General features: G+C 46.3%; 1 protein-coding gene and 1 long non-coding RNA gene across 5 annotated transcripts in view; one reads left to right on the plus strand and one right to left on the minus strand.

Moving 5' to 3' along the window:
• Window positions 1–3231, minus strand: part of SPTSSB (serine palmitoyltransferase small subunit B) — a 20570-nt gene extending 17339 nt beyond the window's left edge. For 3 of the 4 annotated variants that reach the window (XM_019503236.1, XM_019503235.1, XM_019503233.1), the window contains exon 1: window positions 1947–2428. The gene's annotated coding sequence lies outside the window, so the exon portion shown is untranslated. Of the gene's footprint in view, window positions 1–1946; window positions 2429–3135 lie in introns of those variants that run through there. The other variant, XM_019503234.1, reaches the window with a different exon arrangement.
• The window catches only part of LOC109287945, a 39503-nt gene that overhangs the window by 25288 nt on the left and 6814 nt on the right, over window positions 1–7401 (plus strand). The window contains exon 2 of the long non-coding RNA XR_002095017.1: window positions 520–589. This is a non-coding gene — a long non-coding RNA (uncharacterized LOC109287945). The remainder of the gene's footprint in view (window positions 1–519; window positions 590–7401) is intronic.

The following is a 7401-nucleotide window of genomic DNA, read 5'->3' on the forward strand; positions in this document are numbered from 1 at the left end:
CCCCCCCCCCCCCAAAACCTTTGCTAAAATAAAGTTCAGAGAGAGAGGGCCTTTTTAGATAATAAGAACATCCTAATCCTGGATGTCAGTTTACAGATGGTATCAGATGGCAGATATCATTCTTGGTGTCTGGCCACCTTCTTGCAACACAGCTGATTGACTAATATGATCCTGGTCTTGAATCATTGCTTCTCTAGGAATTGCTCCCATTGGTGCTAGCTCTGTCTTTCACCTACTGCCTTGCATTGAGGATGTTATTTTCCTGTACTGCTTTTCCTCCAAATCCACCATCTGACCCATAATGGGTGTGAAAGTACCTCTGGGGTGAATGTTCTTAGATATATTTATTTGTGAGAGTACTGACGGTATTCCAGAAATAATTGCAGGAGATATTCCAAAATAAAAATGAAAAAATCCTACTTGAGCATTTGCATACATGCGGACAAAAGCCAATTAAGTGAAGCAGAGCAGCTCATTCAAAAGAGGGTACTTTTGTACATTATTGTGTCTATTTTACAGGCAGAAAGGTGAAGGTTGCAGACCAGCAATATCAATCTCTCTAAAAGAAAAAACGTGGTATCTACAGATGGTGAGTCTTGCACATAGCATAACAACGTTCTGACCACCACTGCCTTCTGTTACACCCATTTACAATTTAGATTTAGATAGAATGCAAAGTCTTTGGGCAGATCCTCTTAACTAATGTGTATTGCCCTGAAGTAAACTCATTGTTGGAGCTGTACCAGGTGAAGCGCTGCCTTGGGGCCTCTGATTAGGGCCTCCAGGTGCTGATGTAATACAAAGATTAACTAACTTGAGGAAGAACAGATAGTTCAGAGGTTATAGAAGAGGTTAGAAATGTATCCTATATATCTGATATATGCCCATGGAGCTGTATATAAGCTATATATTGTACAGGCAGCTTCAAAAGAGGCTTTTGAATTAGGTGCTGGTTGATAATCTCATCCAGTGTATTTGCTTTCTGGAGAACACCACACAATATGTTGTTTTATTTATCCCCAGCGTGAAGTTACCTTGGAGGTTTGAATAAAAATAGGTGTCTCTGGCTGACAGATCACCTTATGCTCAGAAGGATCACCCTTCCCTCATATTTGGGGAGATGAGAAAAAGAGGGCAGTTTGGAATTAATGTTCTATCTAGATACATGCCTCCACAGCAACCCAGTTTCTAATCTCCTTACAAATGTCAATGAATTTATCATGACAAACATTCTTGTAAAGTAGAAATGTATTATTAGATCCTTTTTACACGCAGGGAAACTGAGGCAGAGAGCCATTAAAGCCTGATTTTTAAAAGATTCAGCAAATGCAGTAGCAAAATCCTAAAATCATTGAGCAAATGAGAGTTTGATTTTTCTAAGATCACAAAGAAAGTTTGTCAGAAATGAGAATTAAACCTGGTCTTTTGAAGTCCCAATACTAAGATAGCCCTTTTTTCCCTTAGGCCTGGCTAGGGGAAGCCAGTATAAGTGATCAGAAACTGGTTTAAACTTGTAACAGAACAGATGTTCAGTGCACATGAGCCAGTTGGAAAATGGCTGAAACCAGTTTGAGATAAACCTGATCGAATGTAGTATCAGACTTAACTGAATTGGCTCAAACCAGTTATTCAATGTCTGTCCCTGACCCTAGTGAACTCTGTGGGGTGCAGAGGTGGGACAGGGGGTGGTGAAGGGAGAGGATGGCTTGGGTTACACAGAGCTCTTTACAGCACTAAGTTCTTAGTGCTCCAGAGTAGAAAATAAAGTATCATAACAAATATTTGCAAGACCCTTAAACCACCAACACTTAGAACAGAACTTGAGCACATTTCTTCAGACTTCCTTTAGTCTGGTGCATGAAAGTACCCACAAAATTGCCCCTAACTACTTGAAGGCAAGGGGAAAAGAGAGTGCACATATGATAAAAGAACAAGAGAACTCTCACCTCTGCTGCTGAGCGTATTACACTAATTCTGGATGAATGATGCTCCTTGATGCTCCAGGTTGCTGAACTGCGTGGCTCCCTGCTGCATTGAGAAGTGTGAAAACTGAGCTGGGTTTCTCGGAGTTCGATGTTCCTTCTGCCCTGCTCCGCCCCTCCTCTCCTTACTGTTACTAGCAGCTCACTTAGGGCCAACCTTATTCCAGTGATTAATAAATGACTAAGAGAAAACACTAATACAAACACAAACCCAATTATCCAGCTGTCCTGCCTCAAGGAAGATCTTGGAGATAGCAGCTTCTTGTGTATATTTCTATCCTCTTGATGGCACACACCTTGGACTCCCTGTATTCTGGTTATGCCAGTTATCAGGAGAATGTAGCCATACAAGTTGTTTCAGCTTGTCATCCCAGAATCAGCCTGTTCTGCATCCCTCAGCAAGGTGCATTTCTAGGCTGAGTGGGCTGGTGAGGTAGCAGAGAAGGCTGAAGCATTGCTGTCACCTCAGTGCTGCTGCAGTAAGAACGAGGATGGAGAGAGCGATGCCTGTTCCCCTCCCCCAGCTACCAGCCCTTAATACAAGCCCCTCATGATATGAAGCAGGGGAATGACTTCTGTCGTAAGTCAGGGAACCCCCGGGCAGCTGACATCCACCAGCACGGTAAGCGCGGTCTAGCGTAAAATTCCCAGGGAGGTTTATATGCTTTCAGACATCCATCTGCAGGCTACTGCAACAGTAAGGGAAAAAAAAAAACCCATACACACAACCCACTGCACATTAGAAACACTGCAGTCAGATAACTAAACACCAGCCTGTGAAGCAAGCCAAGTATTGCTACTGTGTGTTTGCTGTCAGTTAAATATCTTCAAAAATAGTCAAGCTTTTGTGTGGAACAAAGGAAAAACAACAGTGATGTGTATCATGAAGGATGCAAACCTCACATCAGGCTGATTTGCCTGCTTGTAGGATGGATGTACCTTTTACATAGCAAAGGAAACAGAAGACTTTTAAAAGCAGCTATGTTCGGCAAAGGAAGGTGATGGATATCTAAATGCAGACTGAGAATGCACAGGCAGTATGGTCTGATGGGGGAGCCGTATTGCAGTTTAGCTGTGGCTGTGTACAGCAACAAAGGGCTTTCCCCAGGCAGCATATTGTTTCCGAGGAGAGAGGCTTCTGCTGTTTACCTACCTCAGCATTTTTCTTCACAGATTTACCTCTTCATTAGAGTCCCGTATCTGCTCTCTGCTCTGGGGAGGGGCAGTGAGTGCTGACTCCCTACTCCACACCAGTGTTGATTTAAACATATCTGATGCAGGGGAGGGTGTGTTTTTGGCTCCAGTTCCCTGCAACTACTGCCTGAGCCAGCTTGTGGAGGACTGGATGGGTAGTGGGGGGCGCTGTGGAGGCTTCCCTCTGCCATCACTGCTAATGCTGAGTCCTAAGGTTGCTTGGAGGTACATGGCATGCAGAATATTGGAATTCGTAGGGCCATGTATGGCAATTTTCTTGACCATTTTTGTATTCACCTCAGTAATACTACAGTATATTATTTCATTATTATAAAGGAGGAATGAAGGAAGGAGGCAGACACAGTAAGCCCCTAGGCTCCCTCAGGCATGTATAGATTGGTGGTGATGGGGGGGTGGAGGGGTGGGGAGAGGAGCTAAGTGAAAGCATTTACCTCTGGCAGGGGAGGGAATGGAGTAACACAGCTTCTATAGGGACTTTCATCTACAAAAAGCCACTGTCATTAATTCCAGTACGAGAAACTGAGATTTTAAAAAATTAAAAAAAAAAAATTTTGTGCGCCAGGCCAAATTAGCCAAATCAGTTCTGAATTTTATTGACTGAGTAGAACTGAGTAGAAGTCTGCGTGGTGCTACCACCAGCAAGACTCTTCAGTCTGGGGCTTCAGATACTCCCAAATCCATGGCTGGCACTCTACATGCAGGCCCCAGCCTGGAAGTCTTGGAGTTTGGATGCCCCCAAATCTCACTTGCCCTTAGGCCAAAGACAAAAGGAGCAAGCTAGGAACAAATCTCTCAGTTCCATAAAACAGATGTGTAGCTGAGATCCTCCCATTGGGAGGCTATAATAGACTCTTATAGGGGGTCTAGTCCATGGTGCATTGGACAGGTCTCCACCCTCTACTACACAACACCATTCAAGGTGATGTTGGCCTCTTGTCCTCTGCCGATGGGATCCTTGGCCCAAGGTGGTGTTGGCCAGTGCAGCCCAGAAAATGCACTTGATCTTAGTCCGCAAGAGGCTGAGAAGTACTGAGAAACACCAGCTACTGTCATGTCCTTCCTGCCCCTGACTGTGGCACAGAATACTGAAGGGAGTAGAGGAAGACAGCACTTAAGCTATTTAGGCTAAGGACAGACATTCAAAAAGCCTGAGCCTGAATTGATTCAATCTTTGCAGGTTAGTCTAAGCTGGCTAGGCTGAACTGGTTGGAAACTGGACAGACATTTTCTCTGGATTGAGGAAATTCAGGCACATGTCTGCAGTGGCTCAGGCTAGAAGCCAGGGGGTGCAAGAGCAGCTTTCCCTTTCCTTGCAGAGCACTAAGCTGGGTGCGGGGGCAGTTGTGGCCAGGCGCCCAGTAGGACCTCTGATTAGGGAGGTCTGCCTGCACAGTCCCAGGCTTTTCCCTGCTGGCTGCTCAAGGGGTGGGAGCCCTCTGCTAGCACTCTGAGGCAAGGTGGGGTGTGCAGTGCATGCATCTGTTGAGGATATGGAGCTTTTCAATGCCCCTCCCTGCTTCTTTATACTGTCTGCAGCAAATAAGCCATCGGGGGCTGATAACAGTGATTATCGCCTCATCAGCAAAACAATAGGGTCCCTCCATTACTTCAAACTCTTCTTAAACAGCTTACTGGCTGACCTGTTGATTAGCTCCAAATAGCCCTAAGCAGTCACTGTTCTGTCTGCCTGTCCCAGTGAAACTGGAGAGAAACAGACACATAGAAACTAGGGGTGTGCAAAATGGGTCATATTTGCTTTGGATTTGGCCCAAACTGGGGACAGAGACTCAATTTATTGATTTGGATCACTGTCCCTGATTTGATATGGCTGAATACAAATCTGAAGATTCGATGCTGATTTGGAGAATCAGCGATTTGGCTATAGAACAGCTTTAAATGTTTTTTCTACATACCTCAAGGTACCAGGTGCCACATGAATGCTGTGAAGCTGGGGTGGATGGACCCAGGATTCACCAGTCGCCAAGCCAGGAGGGTGCGGGGGAGCCTCCCAACATGTTCCCCAGTGGATCTGGAAGTTGACTGGAAGTGTTTCTGATCCACTTCCAGGTCTGCTGCCAGTTGCACTGGGGAGGTCACCCATGCTTCTGTGGGATGCTCCATCCACCCCAGAATCTCATCATTCATGAGCTACCTGGTACCTAGAGGTATGTAGAATGAACATTTAAAGCTGTGTCTATGTCCAAATCACTGAATCTTTCTGAATCTCTCTGAATCGATTTGGAGGGTTCTGATTTGATTTGGAGAGATTAAAGGGTCTCCTGATTTGATTCAGATTTGGAGATTTGGCCACCAAATTGGGCCAAATCTCTGCTGAATCGAACCAGGTACCAAAGCTTCACACAGCCCTAATAGAAACTTCTCAGCATTAGCTAGCATACTATGTGCCTAGGAGCCATGGGGTGGGAGTCTGTGCTGTGGAAGATGGGAGTGAGGGGGGATTTTTTGCTTAAGCAGTGACCAGTGAGGGGTGGGTAGGACAGGGGGAAGCCAGGCAGACTCTGCCAGGGAGCAGAGGGGAGGGGCTGGCTCTGCTGTGGAGTGGAGAGACCCACCTAGCCCAGAGAGCATGCTGGGATGCTGGGGGTGTCTGGTTTATCTTAAACCAGTAAGTGGTCTGGGACAGACATTGCTTAAACTGGTTTGAGCCAAATCAGTTCAGTCTAATACTACATTCAACCAGGTTTATCTCAAACCAGTTTCAGCCATTTTCAAACTGATTTATATGCACTGAACATCTGATCTGCTGGCAGGACCCAGGGCAGTGTGGCAGGAGCCCAGGGTCTGGCAGGCAGGGAGGAGCAGCAGTGGTGGTGAGAAGGGGTGGGCAGGGGATGTGAGCGTTGGGCTCGGGCTGGCATCCAGAGCCAGGGCCAGCAGGGTGGCAGGATCACAGGGTCCAAGGCCAGGGCTGGCAGGAGTGCAGGGCCTGGGCCAGTTAGAGCCAGCACTCAAGGACATGTGCGCAGTGTTCCCCACCCTAGGCCACAGTGGGGCCAAGCCCCTCTCCCCCTGTCCACAGGCTGCAGCCTGTGACCTGTTCCGCTCCAGTCACGCACTCACCTGTGGGATGTGGACTCCAATCTGAGCTTCCCTTATGCTGGCCAGAGCCCCACTGTCTTCTCAGTGTTAATCCCTGGGCTGGTGGGTTCCTGACTCATGCCTTGCAGGCAAGGCAGCTGGGGCTGTGCACTGGTGCGCTGGTGGCCAGCGGATGTGGGCCAGCAGGGGCCATTGCAGCAGTGGAACAATGAGGCCATGAGGAGCCGATGCCTTTCCTGGCAGAGCCTGCGCAGTGACTTGCTGGGAGCAGCAGGGCCAGGGCTAGCAGGAGCGCAGGGCCCAGGCCGGCAGGTGGTATGCTACCAATTATATTTATTTACATTAAACCCTATGGGAAAATGGATTTCACTTAACTATTTTGCTTAGCACTTGATTTTTCCGCAACCAATTAAGGGTGCTAAGTGGGTGTTGCCTGCAATATCTGCCCCTTACTGCCAGTGCTCAGGAGGCAGGTGGGGGCAAGATTGCCTGTGAAGACAGGATTCCTACAGGAAAAAGGAGATGTGGCATGGCTAATCCATTTTCCACCAGATCTCAGCCCAATGTGATGTCATGGTCACTACACACTCTACTTTGCTGTTGACCAAATGGAAAAGTAGGGGGAAGCTAAGGCAGAACCACCCCAGTCCTCCCATTTTTACTAAAATCATTGTGCCTGGACCTTTCTTTGACCTAATTCACTATTATTTTTTCCAGATTAATTTAAGATAAGTAGAATAGTATTCAGGGTTATATGAGTATTATTTTCCTAGTACCTACAGAGAAATCATAGTTAACACCATTACCTCTACCAAGTCCTATGTCCTACTTGAGCATTTTGCTAGAATGATAAATTACCAGTTCACTCCCATAGCTATTAACGGATATTAACCCCAACCATTTGTAGTATTAACCTTTTTGAAAACCTAAACTTGGCTTTGTGACTGAGGTGAGGAAGTAAAGTGTCAGTTTCTTACATGAGTTCATGCATTATTTAAATTATGCAATATTGATGCAATATTTAAATTAAATTATTGTGGTCAATGAAGTAGATCTCTTCCATATGAGCTGGTTGTTGCTAGACCTGTGTAAGAGTGTAAGCAGAATGTCTCTCTTGATAATGTTTCTCCTTCTTGCATGATCA

Source organism: Gavialis gangeticus, unplaced genomic scaffold (assembly GCF_001723915.1).
Source record: "Gavialis gangeticus isolate Ggan-Ray unplaced genomic scaffold, GavGan_comp1, whole genome shotgun sequence".
Classification (NCBI taxonomy): domain Eukaryota; kingdom Metazoa; phylum Chordata; order Crocodylia; family Gavialidae; genus Gavialis; species Gavialis gangeticus.